Below are 26,996 nucleotides of genomic sequence, written 5' to 3'. Positions count from 1 at the left end.
TAATTTTGTTGATGCATAATTCCTATGTTGCATTATAATTGGCTAAATGAATTTACAATTTGTCGAGGGTGTTTGTTGATGCGGATTAACTGTTGCCATTTCAAGCCTCATAGCTGGGTGAGGGGATATAGCAGCACTTGACAAAACATGAGGTAATTTGTTTGCAATGGGATCGTCATGTTTTGCTACTGGAAAAGTAACCCAGTGTAATGTGAAGGGTGACTTTTCATGTTTCCCAGATGAATATGGTGGTATAGAAGTCGTAAACCAGGTTTGTTTTCTCCCAATATATTGTAACATTGTTTTGGGATAGTCTGGAAATGCACCTTGCAGTTGTATATGAAAGATTTGTGCTTACTGGAGCTTGATAATGGGCCAATGATAAACGCATTCTGAATATTGACACTGTAAATGGTTGCTTGTTTGTGTCTTGCAGTTTGAACCTTTTTATTTCATTGCAGCTTGAGATTTTCAAATTGGCATGACTTCATTATGAAGGAATAGCTGTTTCTCAGATTACAAAGATAGTTTATTCAGTGAGGCTTTGCTGAACAACTAAATGAAACTTGGATAGAAACCCAGACCTTACCAGCTACTTTGATCTTTGTGCTAAAATTGAAATGTGATGTATTTTTCCCTGCTAGATAGCTTTTGCAACAGGTTTAGATCAAACATTGAAATCCTTTCTTTCAACAGGATTGATAGATTTAGTCCAATGGACGCATGAATAAATTAGTACTTTACAGTGATTATTGAAGTTTGTTGAAACCTTTGTTGTGATTTATGTGGAGTAGTGGTTACACATAAACAAGGTTACATTTTCTCGCATCAGCTGCTTAAATTCAAACAAATCAGCTTGATTAGTTCAGTGCCAAGAAAAATGGGAGCAGTTTTGGGTGGTATATATGGATCTGAAATGAGTTATGGGATATAATGTTTGTTTTATATGATCGTTTATATGGACTTCCAGAAGGCATTCGCTGTGGTTCCACAGCTAAAATTAAAGCTCATGGAATTGAATGCAAATTACTGACCTGGTTAGGAGATTGGTTAGGTGGTATGAGTCAGACAGTAGGGATTATGGGCCCAAGTTTCGGCCTCAGTTGCTCCTGATTTTTTGGAGCAACTGGTGTAGAATGGAGTATCTTAGAAATTCAAATTCTCGGCATTTAGTTTGCTCCAGTTCTAGTCAGTTAGAACAGTTTCACTTTGGAACAGAATTTTTTTTTCAAAAGGGGGCATGTCCGGCCACTTACGCCTGTTTTCAAAGTTTCCGCAGTGAAAACTTGCTCCAAACTAACTTAGAATGGAGTGATGAAGTTTTTGTATGCTCTAAAAAACCTTGTCTACAGTTTAGAAAATCAGGCGTAGGTTACAAATTAGGTGTAGGGAATGAGGTGGGGGGGGGACGGGGGGCAAGTCATTAAATTCTACAATCAATCCTTAGTTATACTTGAACAAATATTATACAAATAAATCCAACCTGAATAAAAATTTATAAGCAAAGAAAAGATTAAATAAACAATGTTCCTACCTGTGTGAAACAGCAGCAGCCTTTGAGCTGCTGTGCTTCAGGCAGGCCTTTCATGTTGGAGATCGGCAGGGGTGTGGCGTCAGTGTCTCGACGGCAGCCCCAACAGCGGCAGCCCCAACAGTGGCAGCAAGCAGCCTTCGAGCTGAGCTGCTGTGCTGCAGGCAGGCCTTCATTCTGTTAGTGGCTGGCTGGCAGCCGAAGGATCAACACCGGAGGCATGCAGCTTTTCAAGGGGTTTGGGGCCATTCGGCCATGGGATAGGAGCGGCATCAGTGGCTGGCTGGCAGCCAAAGGATCAACACCGGACGCACGCAGCTTTTCAAGGGGTTTGGGGCCATTCGGCCATGGGATAGGAGCGGCATCAGTGGCTGGCCGGCAGCCAAAGGATCAACACCGGACGCACGCAGCTTTTCAAGGGGTTTGGGGCCATTTGGCCATGGGATAGGAGCGGCATCAGTGGCTGGCTGGCAGCCAAAGGATCAACACCGGAAGCACGCAGCTTTTCAAGGGGTTTGGGGCCATTCGGCCATCGGATAGGAGCGGCATCAGTGGCTGGCTGGCAGCCAAAGGATCAACACCGGACGCACGCAGCTTTTCAAGGGGTTTGGGGCCATTCGGCCATGGGATAGGAGCGGCGTCAGTGGCTCGACGGCAGCCGAGTCCTTTTAAAACTGGCCGAGTGCCAATGTTTGTTTGACACTGCGCGCACGCTCCAACGCGCACGCGCAGGGTTGCCGGCACTCCGTTGGCTCATTTAAATTGGACCGGCCCCCCAGTACTTACAGAATCGGCGCAAGTGTTTGGCTCCCCCCCACCCCGCTGTGAAGAGCGTGCCGCGCCAAGCTGAGATCGAGCTCCAAGGAGCCGGAGAATATCTAAGTTTTTTTTCTAGCGCACTTTTAGGCGCGAAGAACAGGCGTCCAGCTCGAGCTGTGCTGTTTTCGGCGCAGGCCGAAACTTGGGGCCAATGTGTATGTACTTGAATTGGAAAGAAATGACTGTGTCGCACACCGTGTATCTGCTGGGTCCTCAACTATTTATTAATGACTTGAATAACCCCAAGATTAAGTAGTGTAGGCGGGAGCATAAAATTACAAAGACATTGATGGATTAAGTGAGTGGGCAACATTGTGGCAGATGGATTTGTGAGGTCATCCATTTTGGACCAAAAAAGGATTATTTAAATTATTAAAACTATATTTAAATAATGAAAAGCTAGGGGCCGTGTCGGTCCAAAGAGATGTCGGAGTCCATGTTACACAGATCACTAATGTGTAGTTATTGGATACAAAAAAATCCAAAACGCTAATTGAAAGTTAGCCTTCATTCGAGGGTGAAAATGTAAAGCTGCATTAGTATTGGTACAGCTACACAAAGCCCTCGTTAAACCTCATCTCGAGTACAGTTCTGGGCGCCGTGCCTTTGAAAGGATATATTGGCCTTCAAAGGATTGCAGTGCAGATTCACTAGAATGTTATCAGGGCTTCAAGGGTTACATTTTGAGAAGAGATTACATTAACTCATTAACTTGGAATATAGAAGGCTAAGGGATGATTTGATTTTGAAAGGAATTGGTGAACTAGATAGAGAAGCATTTTCTACTAGTGGGGGAGTCTAGGACAAGGGGACATAACCTTAAAATCAGAGCCGGGACATAACCTTAAAATCAGAGCCAGGCCATTCAAGGAAGAAGTTGGAAACACTTCTTCACGCAACGGGGAAGAGAAGTGTGGAATTTTCCCACAAAAAACAGATGCTAGTTCAATTAATTTAAAATGAGCTAGCCAAGGGTATTAAGGAATATGGAGCCAAGGCAAGTGAACTTGGTAAGATGCAGGTCAGACATGATCTCATTGAATGGCAGAACAATCTTGAGGGGCTGAATGGCCTACTCCTGTTCCTATGTTTTGTTTGTGGATTATGTTCTTCCTTCGTATCCTCTGCTGACCATTCGCTTTGGGCTAGCTGCCTGAGGAGGAATATGAAGTGATATCCAGGATTCTGATTTGATTTTGAACCAGTCTCTATCTGTCCACCCAGATACACCATCTGTTTACTTAAACAACATTTTTGACGAGCATAATTTAGGATGACCATAATCTCTGGTGGTAGCCTCCAAACTCCAAATATATCCCCCGTTAGAGATATGACTATCTTGACGGGTTGTGGTTGAGAAGCTATTTAGTGAACAGCAAGCACACATGCATACAGAAGAATCCAGTAACTTTCCTAAGTAACAATCAACATCACAGTTGTTGGTGAATGAAGCATGAATTGAATCGTGGAGCCCCCTGTAGAATAGATGATAGAATTTTGAGTCAGACGAAGGGGGAACACTGATATGCAAGGTTGTGGTAGCTGAGCCATCTGGCAATGTACAATGGAGATTTGCAGAAGGGGTGAGAAATAGCTGTTGAACACCAAACCACACAATGTATGAACTGAGTGCAACATTGAATTACAACAACTGGATAAGCTAAAAAATGAGATCTGGCAATACACACACACTTTCCAGAAGAAATGCTGAGTTAGTTTCGCCCAATTCTGGTTGCTCATCCTCATCTCGAATTGTCTGCAATATTCTGTTATGACATCATCGAGGTTTCAGTCCAGTACTGAGTGAGTGCATTGTTTGCAGCACCATCTTTGGAATGCCATCTTAAACTGAGGCCCTGGCTGTCCTTTGCAGATGGATGTAAAAGATTCCATGGCACAATTTCAAGTGTGATTTCTCCCATTCTCCTTTTGATCCTTCAACCAACATCTCAATTAATCCCACTGCTGTTTGTGAGATCTCGCTGTTGTAAATGTTTCCTACGAAACAGTGACTACACTTCAAAAGTAATTCATTGACTATAAAATGCTTTGGGTTGTCATGAGGACAAGAAAGTCACTATGAAAAGTTATTTTCTTCTTGCTTATTACTTCTCCCCTACTCAGGGAGCCACTCCGTACTATGCTCCTTACTTCCTTCTGAGTTGCCATTTTTGGTGGATATTGTAATGTATGCACCTGGTGAGTATGCTCACAGGTTTCGAGCGCAGCTGTCCCCCGTCTGGAGTGGCGGCTGTCCTACAGGAGCTACTGCTCAGGAATCCATACCTCCACGACCGTGGTTTTAGGTGGCAGGCAGACGAGGGCTGTGGCTGGCGAGGTGACCAGGGTCAGGGACCTGCTCGATGGCGGAGGAGCGGGCTGGAAAGCACCAGACCTCCTGGCACGGTGCCTAAACTGGGCCAACATCTGGCGTGCGGCCAATGCCATTGAGTCACTAAAAACACCACTGGGCCCTGACTCAGTGAGGTGTGTCAAGGAGGCTCAAGCCACGTGGGGAGATCCCATCCGAACTGACCCCCGTCCGGACGGAATTCCTCCAGCGCCAAACCCCGGAACCTCCCTCAGGAGCCAGCGCCTCACAACTTGAGCGTCCTCTGGGAAATCCCCTCCATGCCTTTCAGTTCTGCGTGGAGGGGTTTCCTGTACGGGCTGCTCTTATACACTCTCCACCTTGCCATCATCGTCTGCCGTCCGGACATGCCATGGCGCACTATCTTGCCGTCCGGAGGAGACTGGGGTCCCCAATGGAGTGCACTCTGTGGGGAGTCCTCCCTCTATTGGGGACTTGGCCTGGAGGGTGTTGCACAGAGTAGTCCCGTGCAATAAGAGTTTAAGTCCGTTCATGAGCTCCCAGGCCGCCTGCAATTTCTACGGTCTGGAAGAGTCCGTGTTCCACGTTTTTAGTTTGTGTGAGGTTGCAGCCCTTGTTCCATTACTTGAAGGGGTGGCTGCTCAAATTCTGGTCGCACTTCGGTCCCCCATAACTGATCTTTGGGCACCCTGTGCAGAGGGGAGCGGGCAGGTCAGAAGGCCTCCTCTTAGAACTGCTCCTGGGCACGGCCAAGGGGGCCATCAGCCGGTCGAGGCAGCGGGAGGTTGAGGGGGTCGTTCAGCCCGACTGCCTGCCTCTCTTCCACGGTTACATCCGAGCCGTGGTGTCCACCGGTACGCTCGCGGCCTTCCGCGCGAGGTGGACACCGGAGGGACTGGAGTGTATCATCACCCCGGCAACCAAATTTTAAATTGATTTTATATGTCAAGTTTAACTTGTTCTGGTTTTAGTGCCCCCCCCCAAAAAAAAATCAGGGGGCACTTGATTTAATTGTTTCCTACAAAATAGTTGTAGAACTGTTGCATTGTCATTGGAATAGCCAGTCACATGATGTTCACAAGACTCTAAAACCAGTCAGTTGGGCCTTTGACATCCATAATGAGGTATGCAATTGTGAGCCTAGTGGATGAACTGGTAATGTGTCGTGTGATAAACCTTTGTTAATAAACCAGCTAGTTCTTAATAGCTAACCCATAAAGCAAATGCATTCCAGATATCTTGCACTCTAAGCCTGTTGGGCAGTTTGAAAACCCCGTTTACTTTCATCCATTGACTCATCTGGCATCCTCCTTGCCCGGCTCTCTCCCAGGGGATGGTCGTCCACTTCCTTTTCTTTGTCTTGCTGCTCATTTCTTTGTGTGGGGTGCCTATGTCCTGCAATGTGCATTCCAGGAACCCTTCCACTCCTTGTATAAGATGGTGTCTCTAATTGTTTCTCAAGTTCAATAACTGAACTTTACAAGTCCATCTGCCTCTGTTAACTTTCATTTGTGGTAGTCCTGAGCATGCATAGTTTCAAGAAATTCTCATTATGCAAGTTTTCCACAACACTGGTTGGCATTGTTTTGTGATGATGATTGAGCTCCAGTGGACAAACAAATATAATGGCAAAGCTTTAAGCCAATGACTAAGTGCTGAACTCAGTTCAGGCTAAATTTTGACTGATTCCATTGGTCTCTTGTATCTTAAACTGCTTCTCACTTGTACAGTCAACTTCGACACAGTTGGGTTGATGTTTTCAAAGTCTGTTGCTGGTTAGAAATGTTTTGTTTGAAATCTAAAAGTTGGCTCTGTAATTATAGTGCAGTTATTTGGAAAAATATTAATCTAATTCATACATTTAGCTATACTCTCTTGTCCCTTCATAATGTAGGATAGTTTCTACCTCTGCATTGGAATAGCCCCTGGTTTGATACTATAGCCCTCTCGAGCACAATCTACTTGGAAGGAGAAGTTAAACTCCAGGCTTGAGACAGTCTTTGTGTCAGAACAGGTATTTTTCTTGGAGGATGCTGGGGGATGGTTTTATTACTTTGTTAAACCACTGCTGGGAAACTCTGAGTATGGATGTGGTGGTGATTGTGATATTTAGCTTGTAATCTCTACCAATTGACACTGGCAGAGCGCCACATGCCTCGAATTGGGCTCTGTCTCTGTTGAGGGCTGCCATGAGTTTGGCTGCATTGGTATTTTTGGAAAAGGGTTAGTTTAGTGTACAAATTTGAACTGAATGGATGAATCTGACTGCCTTGTAGTATGTAATTCAAAAGAGAGGTGACCGTATTGATCGGGACAGTGTGTCATTCATATCTTGTACAAAGTGTTTCATATTGAGCCTGTCCACCTGATGAATGCATTTGGGACATGAAGACGGTTTGTTCAATACTGTACTTAAAATTAAGTCAAAGTCCCGTCTCTCTCTCTCTCTCTCTCTCACTCTCCCCCCTCTCTCTCTCTCTCTCTCTCTCTCTCTCTCTCCTCCCTCTCTCCTCCCTCTCTCTCTCTCTCTCTCTCTGCCTCTCTCTCTCTCTCTCTCTCTCTCTCTCTGCCTCTCTCTCTCTGTCCCCTCTGCCTCTCTCTCTGTCCCCTCTGCGCATCTCTCTCTCTTCTCCCCCCCCCCCCCCCCGTCTGTGCCGTGCCTTCTCTCTGTCTCTCTCCGTCTCTGTCTCTGTCTCTGTCTCTCTCTCTCTGTCTCTCTCTCTCTGTCCCCCTCTCTCTCTGTCCCCTCTGCACCTGTGTCTCTGTCCCCTCTGCGCATCTCTTGCTCTCTCTCTCTCTCGCTCTCTCTCTCTTCTCTCCCCCCCCCCCCCCCGTCCATGCTAATTCATATTTCAAATCTGAAATATAATTTATTGATTTACAGTAGAGCAGAAACATCCTATAGATGTTTAATCGGATCTTTCAACCTTTAGTGAAGTAGGTGCTTGTATTTGAACTACAAAATTAATTTCAAAATTGTCATTTTGTTTTACTGATACTCTTCAGCAGAGCAAAGGATTTGAGAAAGAAAAACAATCTCAAAAATAGTTGGTACTTTAGTTTATTTTAATTTTAAATGTGATAAACTCGTAGGCAGAGTGGTTTCTAATTAGACCACCTTTGAACATAGATTTAACTTGTCGTGTGCTGGGCAGTCACCCAAATTCAAAGCTTTTCCTTCCGACTAAACTTATTGAAACTGTTCAAGATTGTGTTCACATTCATGGGGAGCACTACCATGAGATTCAAAGAGGAATGAAATGAAATACTTTTCAGTTTGCTATCTTCAAATTTAATGCAGAGAATATTTCCTTCATGGGGAGGGGATGATTAATCTATTCATCTAATGTTAAGGCAACCTTGTGGAGACCCATCACGTTGTCTTGTGGATAGAAAAGGACCTGCTTGAATGTCCCAAGTGATGGATTCGTCTCAGCAGGTGATATGACTGCAGTTGATTCAATCATGCCACAACATCAATGTTAATTTCAGTACACTCTGCAACTTGGCATTCTGTCATGTCACACATTTTAGGTGGGTGTCAGTGGGGTGTCAGCTGTGGCTCAGTGGGTAACGCACTTGCCTCTGAGTCAGAAGGTTGTGGGTTCGAGTCCCATTCCAGGGACTGGAGCACATAAATCTAGGCAGACACTCCAGTGCAGTGCTGAGTGAGTGTTGCACTGTCGGAGGTGCTGTCTTTCGGATGAGATGTTAAACAGAGGTCTCGTCTGCTCTCGAGTGGTTGTAACAGATCCCATGGCACTATTTCGAAAAAGAGCAAGGGAGTTCTCCCCGGTGTCCTGGGGCCAATATTTATCCCTCAATCAACATAACAAAAACAGATTATCTGGTCATTATCATGTTGCTGTTTGTGGGAGCTTGCTGTGCGCAAATTGACTGCTGTGTTTCCCACGTTGCAACAGTGACTGCACTCAGTGCTTTAAGACATCCGGTGGTCGTGAAAGGTGCTAGATATAAATGCAAGTTTTTCTTTTAGTACTTTGGATTGAAAGTTCTTTCCCCTTTCCCCTGTTGTAATATTTCTGAATAAACCTGCTACAAGAAAAAATGTACAAATTGAGTAGACATTTTTTCCTTTAACCTGATATTTTCAGTTGAAAATATTAACATTGTGCAGTTACAGATAATTAGCTTTATGCAATGACGTTTTAAAAATTATGCCTCCTGTCACGCTTTGCTATATTTAGTGTGTGCAATAAATGTAAGTTGATGATGGTCTACGTCATCCGGCCCCTTGGTGCCTTCATTTGATGCCATGGGGGGTTAGCTTCCACATACACACTGACCCCCAGCTTCTACCCTTGCATCACCTGTCTTGATTCCTCCTGTTCTGTTGGACTGCCTGTCTGCCATCCAGTTTTGGACAAGCCCCAAGTTCTAGACTCAATGCAATTTTTCCTTGCCAACCTCCACCCTCTCTCAACTTCAGCTCATCCAGAACTCAGTTGGCTGTATCTTATCCCACACCAAGTCACACTTGCCTATCAGACCAAGTCTTCATTGACCTACAGTGGCTCCTGATCTCCCAATGCCTAAAAATTAAAGTTCTCATCATCATGCTTAAATTCCTTCATGGCCTTACCCCTCCTCATCTGTAATATCCTCCACCCCTCCTAAATTCTGTTTCTGCGACTCTTGTGACACTTTCACTCACTTTGCCCTACCATTGCTACCTTGCCTTCAGCTGCCCATGTCCCACTCTGGAATTTGCGCTCTCAGCACCTCTGCTTCTTCACCTCTCCTCCTTTAAGACCCTCCACCCTTTATAGGACTAAAATTCCAGCTGGTTCCAGCTGGAACCATTAATGTCATTGACTCAACTGCCTTCTGAAGTAGCTGAGCAAGTTGCTACAATGGCCACATTCTTCAGCGAAACTAGGGATTGGAAATAAATGCCAGCCTTGCCAGTGGTGCCCATAGTCTGTGAATCGATTTTAAATAAAAACGCAACTCTTTGACCAAGCATTTGATCAATCCACACGATCTCTCTCCCTTTAGCTTGCCATGTATTTTGCCCCTGCAGAACTGTGGGACATTTTTCCTTGCTGAAGGTGCTGTATAAATTATTGTTTACTTTGCAATGTTTGTAGCTTTCCATTATGTGACGCCCATTTAATTTTTTGTGTGTGTGTGATTGATCTCTGAATCTCTGGAATTACAATATTAATTGTTTGCTTTAATGAATGAGTTAGTTCGACATTAAATAAAACTACAGTAGTCCACGTAAGATCTCAAACAACTTTATTGGGTTTAAAAATTGTTTGCCACAAGCGGCCAATTTCTAGAATTACAATGTGGGGATAAATTGAGGTTGTAACCTTGTTAGGTTCAAATGAGCGCATGAAATGTCAATTTATATGGAATTTGCACCTTTAACTTTGTTCCGTATCTCTGATTTTACAAAATGTATATTAGAGCATAGTTCAGTTCTTGTGGTTAACTAGAATGTGTGCTGATCATGGCTCTCTGGCACGACATATTACAACAGATTGCACTATAAATTTTGTGCGTAACGTGTGTTGGATGCTGAGCAGGTTTTCCTTTAGATTTTGGCTCATGTGCATGGATAATTCAATCATGGTGTGTTACAAGGCTAAAATGGTTCAAAGGATATCAATGTCATAAACCATGAAAGCAAAGATACTTTAACTGAACGTCTTCAATACGTTTTGATGTGTACAGGAGGAAACTGATCTGGAAATACTTTGTAAAGTGGCCTTTCATAGTAAGGACCAAAATGAATCAAACTCGTGCTACTTTGCATTTTTTGGGTTCTCAGGAAAGTACATTCACATTTGTTATGCAGCTAATGCACATACAAGTGCTCATATGTATTTAATGGATCCATTTGGATTGCATGCTGCTTGTGAGGAATGCATGAGTAAAGCGAGGTTTCTTGGCATGACTGCGCGTGCACTGGGAGCAGTGAAGGCCTGAAGATGCAGCAGCTGGTTTGGCCTTGGTCCTGGGAGTTAGAACGTTTCGAGCACTGAACGTGGGCATTTGGTTTGTCATTCTGGGTATCCTATTGGCAGTTATATAGTACGGACATTTTTCTATGTTATAAGTGCCAGATATTTTGTGTACTGTAAATAATGTATTTTGAATTCACCTTATTTCCAGGTTATTTTGCTCCTTTCCAGTGCCTATCCTGACGCAACCATTCTGGGTACAGTCCACGTATGTCCCGAACTGCCCCCCTCATATTTTAATGGGCAGAATTTGTAACCACTGTGGAGCCGATATGGACAGATTATTCCTCGTTAAAACAGTATATTATCATACCACACTGAAGTGACCTTAATTGAAATTCTCGATACGGAAGTATTGCAGCTTAGTGTCTTTATTTGAAATCTCCCTTGGCTTGTTTGGATCCAAGCCTAATGCAAGAAACTTAAAACAAAAATTAAAAGATAGTGTTTTGTTAACAGCAGCAACAGATCACATTGCTACTGCTGCTCATCACGTATGGCTCATTTTCACAGAAATCACACTTCTGTTTGGAGTTTCTGGAAGTGTTTACTTAATTTCAATAATTTATCTATCTTTGTCCAATTACAGTCCAGGGAAAGTCAGTTGGCAAGTACTACTTGAAAGTTAAGTTGATATGCCCCATCTGTGTTTCATGTGCTTTATTTATGATGAGAAAAATGTTGAAGGGCGTTTCCTGTCGTAAATGCAGTAAAACCTTTGTTGAAGGAATAGCTACCAATTGATTTGGAAACTGATTCAGTGTGCAACTCCCCAGACCTTTTACCTGTATCTGGAGTCAACTAATGGTCACTTTGATAGATTGTAAACATGACTTATTTATATATAGTAGAAAAAAGTTGCAGTGAATTGCAACAAGACTGATCCCTGGTGTCACAACTGAGTCATGAGGTAAGGTTGCAAATGATTAGACTATTCAGTCTTCAAAATACATGTATGAGAGTAGATAAAGTTAACTGAGCACTATTTGAAGTTAATCCACGGCTCCAGGACAAGGAGCTAGAGACGGAATCAGAAAAAAAAAATATTGGAACAAATAAAAGGGCAAGTTCAGAAGAGATCAAAATGCACGTGACACAGTGACACCTGGAATGGTTTTCTGTGGAGGCAAAAAGCTCTGGTGTCCTGCAAGAGGCAGTCGATGCTGTGCCTGAGCGTGTCACAAATGGGCATTTTCCTTGTGCCAATTTGCAAAGTTCCTTGGGATGTTTCTTGCCATTGAAGGTGTTGGCCAATCTAGTACAGGGGTCGTGGGAGAAATGAGGGAGGTGCTGAGAGGAACATCAAGGGTGAGAAGTGAGAAGTGAGGAAAGGTTGGGCCTCTCCGATTGGAATTCAGAAGAATGAGGTGATATCAAAACGTACAAGATAATGAGGGGGGCTTGACAAGGTGGATGCAGAGAGGATGTTTCTACTGATAGGGGAGCGTAGAACTAGGGGGCATAATCTTAGTTTTAAGTGGGCGGCCCCTTATTCTGAGATGAGGAGAAATTTCTTGAGAGTTGGAAATCTGTGGAATTCGCTGCCTCAGAGAGCTCTGGAAGAGAGGACATTGAATAAATTCAGGACAGAAATAGATAAGTTTCTTAAATGGTAAGGGGTTGTGGAGAGTGGGCAGGGAAGTGGACCTGAGCCCATGATTGGATCAGCCATGATCGTATGAAATGGCAAAGCAGGCTCGAGGGGCCATATGGCCTACTCCTGCTCCGATTTCTTATCTTATGTTCTTATGGAGCGGGGAAATGGAGTTATTGTTGAAGGTTGACCTGGAAGGATGAAATAGATGGCTGCATATCAGCTTTGAACAATCTATGGAGATGTGTAGACTACATTTAATTTGCATATATTTTGCATACAAAATTGAGTGGTCGGGCTGTTTATTGGGGCAATAATACCTATTTTTCCACAAATCTCTGATTGTCTATTATGACATGCAAAATCTAAAAACTTCCAATAACAAGCAAAGCAGTTGTAGAAGTATCTAATTTACAGTCCAGATGTAGGTTTCAGTCATGAGTTCCTTCATGCTACACCAATTTTTGCTGAGATGAGCTGTCAACTGTATTTCTAAACAGCATATTTCCATGATCGCTTCAAATTAGGAGAAAAACTGACATCCATTTGTTTGTGATGATGGCAGCAACTTGTATTCATACTGTGTCTCAACTATTAAACATTCCAAGACATTGCACAAATGGAAATGGGCGTGGAAATTGTTACCCTGCCAATGTTGTCAAGTGCAAATGTTGAATAGGAGGACCTGAATCCTAAAATTGAGTGATCTGCCTATAATAGGATGCATGAAGATGAATGAAAATACATTGGTGTTTTATATTTGCTTGGTTTCAGCTGTACATGTTTTCTAGCTATAGCAATACAGATTGAAATTGTACCAGGGGTTGGAAATTAGACAGGTTTGACTCCAATTTAAATAAACATTTTGTGAATGATATGTGGTTTATAGCCCTCCTCCAAGTTGTAAAACCATCACCTTGTTCACAGCAAGAGACAGGTGCCCTACCCATGGACTGTCTAGCCCAGTTTATGATTTCAAATTGTTTGAAAGAACCAATCTTATTGCAGGGAATAACAATAACTGAGGGGGACATTGTTTTGTGGCCCACAATAAGCATTGTAGATTCTGGTGGAGGAGGAAAAAAAAGACTGGCTGAAAGGCGCTATATAAATGCAAATGAAGTATTTTTGAAGTGCAGTCACTGTTGGAATGTCGGAAACACAGCAGCCAATTGTGCACAGTAAGCGCCCACAAACCGTAGTGTGACCAGATAATCTGTTTTTTATTGTGTTGATTTGAGGGATAAGTACCTGAAGGAGAAAAATTTTGCAGGGCTATGGGGAAAGGGCGGCGGAGTGAAACTAGCTGAAATGCTTTGGCAGAGCGCTGGCTTGGGCTCCTATGCTGCAACCATTCTATGGGCCAGGATACAGTGGACAACTCCCCTGCTGCCACTATCCACGAGGATAATCAGCTGCTGTTCAAGAAGTGCGCGTTTCATTAATAGGGTTCTCCTGGAGTGTGTTTTAATTCTTGTTCATGCAGATCACCTTGGAACAATGCAAAAAAAGCCTTTTTGAAAAGATTCAGCGCTGCACAGCCTGAGCATCCCTTCCCATCAGCATTTCTTCTCACCAGACCCGATACGCAGATGCTGGTGAATCGCCATTCGCTGCAAACACAAGTGGGGAAAGGCAGCAGGAGATTGGAGAAAAAGGATAAGAAAGGAAAAGTGGAAAGGAAGAAAAAAACGTGACATTGATGGTCCAGTGACTCAAATATAAAATGGATTGTGAGTTGGATGTGGTGTTGAATGCTTCTGTCCACTTGTGTGGACCCCGCTTGCTTACTGCTCCCAAATGTTCGATCACACTGATGAGGTGGCAATAGCATAATGTTGCACATAAGGGCTTAAAAGTCTTAAAAATTCTGATGGCATAATTGTCGTTAATCTCTGATTTTGGTTGTCGGGTGTTTATATTCTGTACCAGGTAGGCTAACATAGTAAATCGATTTCTGTTTGGAAACTCACTTCTAATGAGAATATTCCAAATATTCTTATCTCCATTTAAAAAATATATATATATCAATTTCATTGGGATAGAGCTATGCGTTGGACCAAAACTGAAGATGCACCGTATGTTTCTACATTGCAAATTGAGGGCAGAAAGAATGGGAAAAGTGAGGAAGGGGAATAGAGGAACATGGAGAGGGTTAGAAGTGAATTGGGGAAATGATGGGTGAGTACATGCAGAGCTGCTTATAGGGTTGACTATAGATTGGGCACTCGTGCATTGGGAGAAAAGGAAAGCTGGTGTTTGGTGGTGGTGAAGAAAAATGAATGTTCAATCAGGCATTTGTTCAAATTTCAGGGCGATTAAAGAATATATTTGCTTACAATAACCTAACCACCATTGGGGTATTTTTGAAAGGCATGACTGACCCAAATGCACTCGATCTTTTGTGATGCAAGGTTGAATGGACAATTTCAATCGAAGTGGAGTTAACATATTTAGCTGTTCCCACTTCTGCATTGTTGCTTCTGGTGCCCTCCAAGGATCAATCCTTGGCCTCCAATTTCTCATACTTGCTGCCCCTTGGTGACATCATCCTAAAACAGTCAGTTTCTACATTTATGCTGATGAGACACAGCTTCACCACTTTTCTAGACTCCCTCCACAGTCTCGAAATTGTCAGACTGTTTGCCCAACATCCAGTTCTGGATGAACAGAAATTTTCTCCAATTAAATATTTGGAAGACCGAAGCCATTGTTTTCGGTCCCCGCTACAAACTCTGTTCCCTAGCTACTGATTCCATCCCTCTACTTAACATCAATATAAGGCTGAACCACACTACGCCACCTTGGGGTCACATTTGACCATGAAATGTGCTTCTGCCCACATCCGGGGGCATAACTAAGACTGCCTATTTCCAACTCCGTAACATCGCCCATCTAAGCCCTTGCCTCAGCTCATCCACTGCTGAAATCCTCATCCATGCCTTTATTACCTCTAGATTTGACTCTTCCAACGCACTTCTGGCTGGCCTTCCACGTTTTACCCTTTGTAAACTTAAACTCATCCAAAACTCTGCGAGTTTGGACAAGGGCAGCCAAGTCCCCGTTCACCCATCACCCCTGTGCTCACTGACCTACATTGGCTTCTGGTTCAGCAATGTCGTGATTTCAAAATTCTCATCCTTCTTTTCAAATCCCTCCCTGTCTCTGTAATCTCTTCCAGCCGCACAACCCCCTCCCCCCGAGATTTCTGCGCACCTTTAATTCTACCCTCTTGAGCATCCCTGAATATAATCACTCAACCATTGGTAGCCGTGCCTTCTGTTGCCTAGGCCCGAAGCTCTGGAATTCCCTGCCTATACCTCTCCACCTCGGCCTCTCTTTCCTCTGTTAAGACGCTCCTTAAAACCTACTGGGCGCGGCTGTGAGGATTACCAGAGTGGAACAACCAACTGTTGGCTTCCTATCCAGCTTTTGCTTGAAATATTCAAGACCCGTTATGCCTGTGAAACTGTAGCAGGAAGAACAAGAATAACCTATTTAAAATGAACAATTTTCATTTACATAGCACTGTTTAATGTCTCAAAATATTCCAGTGCTTCACAGAAATCTAATCAAAAATGGATGCTGAACCAAGTAGGAGCTAAATGCCTTCAGACGTTTTGCTGCATTAAGAATATAATAGGAGCAGGAGTAGGCCATGTGGCCCCTCGAGTCCACTCCGCTTAAGTTCTATTAAATGAAAGTTGTTGTATTTGTCAAAAGTGGGTTTTAAGGGAGGGTATTAAAGAAGGCGAGGGAGGTGTAGTGGTTTATGGAGGCAATTCTAGAGCTTTTGTGGCTTCTGCAGCTGAAGGCATGAGCACCACTGGTAGGGTGAACAGAGGGATGTGCTAGAATCTGGGGGTGGAGAATTTAGGGGAATCATGATCTAGGGCTGAAAGAGGTTACAAAAGTCGGGAGGGGAGAGGATATCAGGGAATTTAAACAGGAGGATAAAAATTTTACATTTGACTGGGAGCCAATGCACATCAGTCAGTCCGGGTTGATTGTGAGAAAGGATAAAGTTAAATAGGACAATTTGTGTGATTATATGCAAGAACTAACCAGCATATGGACAAAATGAAAATTACAGTTCTTAACTGATAAAAGTAGTACTTCATTAAGTAATGTCATCGTAAACAGCAGTCGTGGCAATATTTTTGAAAGTACAGCTATATGGATACATAGACTTGACACACAATTGCAACAAACCACCAGCTTCCTCGTCTCTGCTAATCCATTTGGTCAACATCTCGGTCTTCTGCAGAATTAACCTGGCAACATCTTTTCTGTTGGTTTCTTCCCCATGCAGTCTGAGTAAGATTGACAGGGGTTGAAGCTCTGTAGTTTCACTAGCCAACAGTATCATACCAGAGTTATAGCAAGTGTATACCTTCTTGCATTTGTCATATTTAGTCCTTCAAAGTTAGTTTTGAACTCTTGCCCAAGCAGAATGTGAGATTGCAGAAGATATGAACATACTTGAGGACTATTATAAATTGTGGCGGCTTTGTCCAAATTCACAAAAAGCTTCTCTGAATTCCATTTGAGCAACCGGCATATGAAGAAGTGCCTGAGTGTTCCCTACTGTGGTATTGAAGTCTGGCACAAAGACTTTCCCATTGACCTTGGAGTAGTTCTCTCGCATACTGTCTGACAAAAATTGCAGCCAAGATGATGAGCAGGATCAACCTAATCCACCAATTGGCTGGGACCAGTAGAGGGGCAGATGCTCAGTCTTTGCAAACAGTCACTTTGGCCCTTGTTTTCTTAGTCGCTGAATATTGTGCACAAGCATGGGCAGGAAATGCACAGACAAATCTTATTGCCATGCAACTGAAAATTGCGAGGAGAACCATCACAGTCGTGTTGAAACCAACACCGACAGACTGGCTCCCTGTCCTCCTGATCAACTCTCTGAAGAGAAGCAGCAATAATCATTAGACTACGACTGGGCCCTGGCAAATTGTCATTTGCCTATTAATTAAGATCTCCAGTAGCTCCAGCCTTGGGTCCCGGAATCTGGTCAGCGACCAAAGTGCTCAATCTTGGAACTCGTGTGTTGTCAGAATACAATTTTTATAATTTTCCTGATTTCCTCTCAACATCAAACTCTTAATAACTCAAACACAAAGCAATGGCTTCAACAATACATGATCCATTGAAGGGCACTGCTTTCCTGAAAGAAGGGGGTCAAATGTTGGACAAACTCACTTGTTTTAAGTGGAAAAAGAGCTGCAACATTCATTCTCTCTCCATGGAAATGTCATGAGCAAGTGAAGCAATCCATTGTAATAAGATTCGCATTGAAGGCATTGCTTATCCAATAATTTGACACACTTCTTGATACGCCATTTCTGTCCTACAATGACTCTTGATTATGAAAATGTAGTTTCACTTCCACCAATAAACTCTTTCTGAATGTAATACTCCTTTTTCTGAATGTTTCTCTAAGACAAAGAAATTCTGATCCCTGGTTTGTGCTGAGGTGGCGTTCTTCTCAGACACCAGCTACGATAACGATAACAATTTGTTTCAGCACCCTCAGACTGCCGGGGGGGGGGTGGGGGTCGGGGGGGGGGGGCGCGCGCAAGAGAAGCGGGGAACTGAGCTGGGCCTCTGCGCCAGTGGCTCTTGGAAAGTGAAGGTGTGTGAAGGGTTAGGATACGATTGGACTCAGCTGAGATGTCCCCTTGTGGTCAAAAGGCCTGCCAACACACAGGCTTGGCAAATGTATGAAAAATTCTTGCTCGGATAAGGTACCAGATGGTTATTGGTGTGAGAGGAACAATCATTCAGCACGAGCTGCTGCATTCAGGAGAGGGAGAAAGCCAAGGATTTTTTTTTTAAGTCAACCATTTTGTGTCAAATGGTGAAGTGCTCTGTGCAGCATCCTTAAGTTTGGGGCTAATAGCTTCAATAGAAAAGTAAGCACATCCTCCTACTTCCAGATGAGTAAGCTAATTGTGGGATGAACATTTGGTTTCCCTTTTTTATGGAGCACGAATTTCATAGCCTGGCAAATACTTGCAAATAAGGCAGTTGTTTTTGTGCTATTTAGCACCTCTTTAGGAACTGAGTACTGACCCTGTGATCTATTCTAGCTGAAGGGCAGGTGTTGAATTAAATGTTAAACCAAGCTGTTTCTCAGTCAGGTAATGGTATGATCTTGGATTTGGCATCACCACATTGTTAATGTGATAGCAATGCTTCAAAATTGATTTTAAGCCTCAAAGCCCTTGCTGCAGTAGCCAGAAAGATTACTGAAATAGTGTATTCAGTATACAAATAACAAGCCAATTAAAGCTCTCGGTGATGCTGATCACAGGTAACGGAAAAATGGTTGCAGACGCATATTACTGGTGCCTTTTTTGCTTTTGGGTTGTAAGCAGGAGTGTAATTATGATTTGTCTGTTGGATTTTGAGACAGCCTACTTCCCTTTTCTCTCTTGGAGGTGCATGCCAGTTCTTGTATTTGCCAAAGACAGAAGTAAGGATTCTGATTTAATTTTTGAAATCCGTACTATTCAATTAAAGAATATTAAATCTTTCGTGTTTGTGTACAGTTGGCATCAACAGTGCAGTATCCGATATTTGTTTACCATGATTATGCTGCAGCCTAATTGTGGCAGCTGTCTGCGTGTGGATGTCATATTCAACTTTATTGAGTTTTAAAGTTTAATTTGTTTTAATTGCCGGTGTTTTTAGTGTCCCCTTCCCTTTTATAGGGGGCACTGGGGAAAAATTGTGATTTTAGTGCCCAAAAAAAAAACAAAAAAAAAGAAGAAAAAAGAAAAAAAGAAAAAAAAACCCCCAAAAAACCAAAAAAAGGATAAAAAGGGCCTTGTAAATGTCTGGTGTGTCACCCAGGTCGGGTGGCACGGTTTAATGTGTTTTGTTTTGCAGATAAACTCCAAAAAGAGTTTCAACTTTATTGAAGCAGTATTTTACCTTATTGGAAGTAAGAATATTACACTCCTTACTAATAGAACAAAGGTACATCTGTACTTGCCGACCTCTTCACAAAACTTGATCAATTAACCTTTTCTCTCTTCCCAAAACCTGTTTCTCATGATCTTGTCAAGTATTTTCTTTGCTTCACAGTGGATTTGCAATATTTGCTAAAGATGCATGTACGTTGTTTCTCACTTCTCTCTCCTCAAAAATGTATTTTTTCAGTTCTTCACGTGATCGAATTTTAATGTCCCTTGCTTCCGACGGTGCATTGCAAGTTCTTGCTGAAGCTGTTGGTATAGTATTAACCGGGGAGTTTTTTTCCCCCCACTGCTGTACTTTCAGCGACCTGCACCTAAGTAAGTTGCCATTTGCTGTGATCTGGGGCTGGTTTGCTGACATAGTTGAAATACTTGAGGTTCGCATTACAAAGCCCCTCAAACATCTGCCCACTTTGCCCCAGTCTCACTGAAAACGTGTCTCCCTTTCTGTGACACACACAAACTATTACCAAATACCGTTGGCTTCATTTTTGTCACAATGTGTAATAATTAAACATGGGGATAAGCTATTGAGACATTAATAGGTCATAATTCTTGCATGGTGCAAAGCTCTCAAGCTTGAATGTGCAACAAAGAAAATCTGGTTAAATTGAAAGCATTTCTGTGAAATGTTACAAATCATGGGTTGGAAAAGTACACTGTATTCAAAGGGATCCATTAAAATGACATTGAAGGTTTTTGCCCTCTGTTATCTGATTGTAGCCTGGAGTCCATGCATCTTATAAAAGGTTACCGTTTCTCTTCTGGCTTTGGCATGACTATCCTACCATAGCTTAACAAAGCAGAAGGACAAATGGTGTCGTCTATTTTGTCCCAACTATTTTTTCTAGTTGAATAAAAAATTGCTCTGACCTGTTTATCATCATACACTGCTGTGGTACTGAACAAAATAAATGAACAGAATTTGCTGCTTATTAAATGGAAAAAATTTGACCATCTTCTTGCTGAGTCTTGTATTGATGTATATTGTGACGTGCATAATAGTACTTCGTACCAGCAGCTTTCCCCTTATTGGGTGTTGTGATCTTAATAATCTTGAAAGTTGGCAGCAAAACTTGAGCTGCTTGTATAAATTCAGAAGATTAACCAACGTTTTGCTTTGAAGATTTTAAACTGCATTTCCTTTTGGGATTGTGGACCTGTTTGCGATATATATTTGCATTTTTGAAACTAATCTCGAGTATGAAAATTTTAAATATGAAAAGCTGGAGCTTAGCAAGATATCTAAAGCACACAAATTTCCATTTGATCGTTTGAAAATCCACTGTATTTGAACTCTATCTTCATCTTGCCATGGACTGCTTTGGATTAGTATGCATATTTCCAGCAAACCTGTTATAGACCTTTTGTGATTAGTTGAGTATTTTAATTTTAACTTCATTAGATTTCAGCCTTGGCTCAGTGTTAGCATTCTCACCTCCAAGCCAGAAGGTCGTGGGTTCAAGCCCCACTTGAGCATATAGCCCAGACTGACCGTCTGATTTGAAAGGTGGCACCTCTGACAATGCAGCACTCCCTCTTGGGTGAACATCAAAGATTCCATGGCACTATTTAAAGAGGATGTGGGGAATTCTCCCAGTGCCTTGGCCAGTGTCTTTGGGGCCAATTTTTGACAGGAGTTGCTCCTATTTTTTTTAGAGCAACTATTTTTTTTTTAAAAAGAATATCTTAAAAATCTCAATTCTCCGCATTTAGTTTGCTCCAGTTTGTCAGTTAGTTTAGTTTCTTTTTCGTTCAGTTTTTTTTCAAAAGGGGGCATTACCAGCCAATTGTGCCTGTTTTGGCCATTTAAGCAAGTTGAGACAGCGAAAAGTTACTCCAAACTAACTTAGGCCAGAATAAGTGTCCACTTTTGTACGCTCAGGTAGCCAGAGATTGGAGGGGGAAGTTGGAGGATTTTCTTAAAGCATTAAACACTTCACTTTAAAAAAAAAAAATAAACAATCATCAATAATAAATGATCAATCCAATCAATCAATCAATCAATAAATAAAAAATGTAAAGTTCCTACCTCACCACCTGCAGCATACTTAGTTATCGTGTAAAATGCTGATAGTATTTAAGATACATAGACATCAAAGGGGTAAGTTCTGGCAGGGCTGCTAATCCAAGAACAAAGGATCCTGCCACCTGAAAAGAGTGCTAGGTAAATGTCATATATGCATGCTCAAAGTAATTAAGTTTATGTACTGGAGTATATTATATAGACCGCCAACGTTATTTCCTTAGCACTGCAAACAAAGTGGCCTAAATCTCCGTGTACATGCTCCATACTGCCGTGTTGCCATGGGAACTGATCAGGGAGCGTGGGAAGGCAGCGGCCGGCCTGTGCGGCAGGCCACTCGGCCTGGGATCGGGTCGCCCGGATGTGCTGGGAGGGCCAGGAGCTGCTGCGCATGCGCGCAGCTGCCGGTACTCTCTTCAGCGCAGGGCTGTAGCTCCACCCCCTGCAACTTCTGCTGCGCTGCGTCGAATCCAAAGCAGGGCTGATCATCGTGGAGAATACCGAGGTAAATATTAGGCACGCTTTTCGTTCTAGAAAGTTGGCGGACCTCTCGGAGGTGCACTGTTCTATGGGTCGGTCGAAACTTGGGCCCTTTATCTCTCAACCAACATCATTAAAACTAAGTGGTCATTTATTTCATATCTGTGTGCAAATTAGCTGCTGTGTTTCCCTACACTACAACAGTGACTATACTTCAAAAGTACTTCATTGTTTGTGAAGTGCTTTTGAATGTCTTGAGGTCATGAAAGGCACTTTCGAGCACACAAATTTGCATTTCTATCAAATTAAGATCAACTTTTTAAAAAATTTATGTTGCGAAGTGATGGATATAGGTTCATGACTATGGTTGACCATCTTGTGGGTTTTGATCTTTGGCCACCAGGTGTCGGTTCTGGGGGCAGCCAATGCGTTCCAGAAAGAGAAGGGCGAAATGTGGACAGGTGACCTGATGTGCTGGTGCCCCTTCTAACTGCTGTCTCATGTTGACTAACTGCTTAACCCAGGAATGTTGTATGTTCTGTTAGCGATTCCTCGCACCAGGTGTGCAGGTGCATACTGGTGGAGAGTTAATTTAAAAAAAAAGGCAAAATGGAAGGAGACTGAGGAAAAAAATTGTTTAAGCTGAGAAATGAGTCAAGCTGCTTTAGTTACAGACCTTTTTGTACTGTGGGCTTATACTCAACAGAAGCCAGTCTTGAGAGGAGCAAAATGTGCTTCCATGTTGCAGGGCAACTTTGGACCTTGACCTTAGTTTGAACCCATATTCTTGTTTCCTTTTGCAATGTCCAGTCGTCTCCATTTCCTTGACTGTTAGTCAAATTCAGACGAAAGTTGTTTACCAGAATTAGAGTCAACTATGTCCTCCTCCCATGTATGTCATTTAACAATCTGTTCTTGTGCCTTATTCTTGGGGTTGGAGACATTTAAATGCCACACTCAATCATTGATATTGAGTCTCTTGCTCATTCAATCAACTGTCTCCTCGTTTTCATTTTAAGGGCATTAAAATAAGCCAAAGACAAGAAAAAGCCATTTGACTCATTAAAATTGAAGTCTTGTCAAAAATGTCTGAAAATCCTCTCATATCAAACTGTATATTCACCCAGGTCAGGAATATTTCAAAACATTTTCTGTTTCAGATGGCATACTTTTCTAAATGAGAATCATTTTTTAAAAATCTACTTTGAGATCCAAGTGGTAAATATTAAGCAATCATCGGAAGCTTTGGTTAAATTTATCAATCTACAATTTCCAGCAGTGACTGAGGGGACAAAAATGGAATTGGAAAATGCCTCTTGGCCCCACAAACTCTGAAAAGAAAAATTGCAAATGCTGAAAAATCAAACAAAAGCAGAACGTGCTGAAAAACCTCACGCCAATTGCTATCACTTCAAAAAAAAAAGCACTGACAACTTGATCTGAAACATTAACCTATCTTTTCTGCCTTCTGGATAATATGATATATTTCCAGCATTTTCTGTTTCAGGTGGCACAGATTATGTATGGGTTGTTTATGTGGAATCTCTGGTGATTGGGATGTAAGCTCCACTTTTTATTTAACCCCTTATCTCCGACAGATCACTGTGCGTCTACACTTCAACCCCTGTTATTCAAACCTAGCTCGTTGTTTTGCTCCATGGAATTTTTCTTTGTCTTTTTTCTGCTTCTCTTTCAAAGATTGAGTCATACTGGAACTCCGTTCTATGGGTATAGCAGCCCACTGTTATCTCCGTCAAATGCCATTCTTTGTGCATGAGTGTAGGCAGTTAATGTCGGCAGGCTATTTGTAGGTTGGAATGAGCGGCGTAGCCAAGAGTGATCTGTATTCAATAGATATGCACAGATACGCACGTTCAGCAGAAATTGCTGGATAGCATTGTGTTTGAGAACCTCAGCTTTATTTTAAAATCTTCAACAACTTTTCCAATCTGTGACACAGAAGACCAGTTTGTAACTGGGTTTTGGCATTTGCTGCTGACGAGGTACTGCACTGGCAGCAGCATGACCTGGAAACCCCCCCCAGTCAATGTAATATAGTATGATGTCATGTATACCCCAATGTCCTGCTGTAATTCATTTTATTGCACTAGATGTTTCGTACTCTAACATCATGTTACCGATAAAGCTCCATTACATTGCACTTGCGCAGTGGCTAATTTGTCATGTGCCATTATCCAGAATGCATTTAGTTTGCAGTTCAGCATGAGAGCAGTGTTCACCTCTGCTCAAGATGCAGCTTTTCATGAAAAAATAGCCAAAAGATTTTATTTAAGCAGAGACTGTTCTCATTGCTGTTTTCACAACCTTTTTCATACTCTGGTTTGTCTGCAGTGGAGCACTTGCGCAGAATAGTTGAGCAAAAGATATTTGCTTTTAATTGAACTTTCAAATACTGCACTATAAAGGAATTAGACACGTATAGATAGATGCGTGTGTGTATGTATAGATTTAAATGCAGCATATAAATGGACTTCATTTATTAATGGCGTGCCAAAAGACATTGCAAACCTGCACTTGAAAGCAGAATTTGTGGGATGGGGAACAAGTGGCAGAATTACCCCACTGTTGAACTACAGTTTAAATGTTAAATCAGTTCTGCTTTTGAGTTGCTTGTTCAGCAATGTTAAGATAGCAAGATCTGATGGTTGTTCCTTTTGGTTTTTTCAGGGCAACAAGTTGGCCAAAAGACTGTCTTAACCAGTCGTGGATCTAATGTTCAGTGTTTGACGGAAGTGTTTTTCCCTCCAGAACAACGCGCACAAGGTAAGTGTTGGTACGTTCGCTACAACATGAGGGTCAATGACCCTTTGGGTACTCCATTTCTTTGTAATTCTGCAGGACATTATTTTTTCCAGTTGATATTTATTGCTTAACTAAGTTTCACAATTTTTAACTGAGGAGAGGGGCTGAGGAATTGAACAGAATGTGAAGAATACTTTAACTTCAGGAAAAAATGAATTTCTTCATGCAAATATTTTGGTGTTGAAGATGCTTATCGATTCAGCTATCTGACATCGGAAGGGAATGTATTGCCTTTGTGTGTTAATTGTTTCTCTTGCACAGGACTTCTTTAATCATGACAATGATTTTAAAAAATAGGCACGTTTTGCTGTATTTTATCATTTCGCAAGTTACTTAAAATGCTTCCTTGAAAACTGAATTTTAGGTGCTGGATTTGGTAAATTGTTATTTGCAATCCTTCCTAGTATTTCTCTTTTTAGGCGGTCCCTCGTATCAAGGATGACTTGCTTCCACACCAAAAAGAGGATGAGTTCACAGGTGTTGCAATGGGGGACCTGAGATTCCAGGTCCGAATTAGATCTTGAAGGGTGAAAGATGCCTGTGTGTGGATTTTTTTAACGTGTGGTGACCGTTGCACACCAGCCACCACACGGGGTTGACACAGCTTGGTCCAGTGGCAAGGATTAACCAAGACCACTGGAGACCTGCTTTGCTGCACGGACCTAGTGCGCAAACGTCATAGTGTGGGCTGGCCCGTGCTGCACCTGGGCCGTCGCCTCTTCGGGGTCCTGAACTCGAACCTCTCCTGGGCCCCAATCATGTATGTCGCTCTACAATCTCTCGCCACTCCTTCGCCCCGACCTTGCTGCTCCTCTACTGCTTGCTGCCTCTCCTGCTGTACCTGCTCATGCTCCACGCTCCAATCAGCGACCTGGATTATGGCACTCAGCAGCACTCATCACAGTGTACACATTTGTTGAACACTTCCAGCAACATTCAGAATCCACAGTAAATATTCTCCTCCCCTGACCGATCAAAAGTAACGCAATAAACAAATGATGGGTTCCCCAGAATCTGCTGCTTGTATCCTATGTGTATATATATGTATTATATAATATATATATATATATATATATATATATAGTAGTAGGACTGAGTCGAAAGCTCCTGGTAAGTTGTCGTGCCTGAATGGTATCACTCTACTTCTAGAGCTGTGCTCACTGTTCTGCGGTTTGTTGAATTAATTGAAGCTGGGATTCATTTGATCTCGATCCATTGTTGGCTGATCAAGATGCTGAAAGCACATAAAATGCTTTGTAATGAGAGCCCATATTCGTAAATTAAAAGTAAATTGTGCAGATCCAGGGGAGCAATTTCGTAGTGTTTGGGAATGGGAAAAAAATAGTTTCAGACATGCAGTGTCAACATCAAGCATGCTCAGCTGAGTAACGGGACATGTCAGTGCGGAGTAAAATTGCTACTCAGTCCCAACCCATGTGCATTAGCCCCAATTTCAGAAGAGCACCCCCATTCTGCACCAGTGTGGCATTTTTTCTATTTTCTTGATTAGCCATCTTGGGGTCAGTGAGTGACCATGAAAAATCAGGACAGTTTTCTATCGGCCCTTGCCCATTAAATCTGGATTGAAGCTACTCGTCGTCATTTCACACAGGATTCTTAATCATCGGAGAGGAAATTTAAATCCCACCGGTCTGAAGGCCAGTGTCCAACTCACTCCTCTACCCAGTATCCACAAACATTGCATTTTTACTGTTTTCCAAGTGGATGAGTGTTGCTTGTAACTTGTTTATGGGAGGAGCGGAAATGAGAAGGAGCACATTTTCAAGATGAGGTTTTCATCTTGCAAACGTCCACGAGTCCATTTTTGGCATCCAGCATCTTCAGGTTGCATTCAACAGATGAATAAAAAATAAAGCTCCTTCAGCTCTGTTTTATCTCCGAAGAACCCTCACTGCTCCACTGGGATAATATCTTGTCATATATTCTTGTGACATCTGAGCCAAATTATGGGCAGCTTTGACCTGTTGATCCATTAAAGGAGCACGAAAGTGTAGTTGGAGTTATTTTGTCATCTATCTGTGGCAAATTGCAACCCAGGCCCGCAGAAGTGAACAGGTATTATGTGTAGCACAGCAGCTTGGCGAATGAACAACCCGAAGAAATGAATATTCTAGTGTTTGGTGAAGCTGCGAAGTTTTTAGTTCAATTGGGTCTGCAGACTGCCATAAATATTTTATTCTGTGGGAAACTTAGTATTTGGAAGGTTGTCATGGATTCCATCTCATCTACAGCTTGACCATATGGGGAACTGAGTGTGATCCCATGTCTTATCACACTGACAGTGGAGCAGCAATGTGCTATCACAGTGTATCAAACGTTTTAAAGGTAAAATCATTTCAGCAACCAAGCTAAACAGGAGAAATTAAGCAATTGATAACTTAA

General features: G+C 42.4%; 1 protein-coding gene across 1 annotated transcript in view; it reads left to right on the top strand.

Annotated features, from left to right (window-relative positions):
* Positions 1-26,996, top strand: part of arvcfb (ARVCF delta catenin family member b) — a 370,176-nt gene that overhangs the window by 109,711 nt on the left and 233,469 nt on the right. The window contains exon 3 of the mRNA XM_070888063.1: positions 24,459-24,554. The gene's annotated coding sequence lies outside the window, so the exon portion shown is untranslated. The remainder of the gene's footprint in view (positions 1-24,458; positions 24,555-26,996) is intronic.

Source organism: Pristiophorus japonicus, chromosome 8 (assembly GCF_044704955.1).
Source record: "Pristiophorus japonicus isolate sPriJap1 chromosome 8, sPriJap1.hap1, whole genome shotgun sequence".
Lineage (NCBI taxonomy): Eukaryota > Metazoa > Chordata > Chondrichthyes > Pristiophoridae > Pristiophorus > Pristiophorus japonicus.
This window is presented reverse-complemented; position numbering and strand designations above follow the sequence as displayed.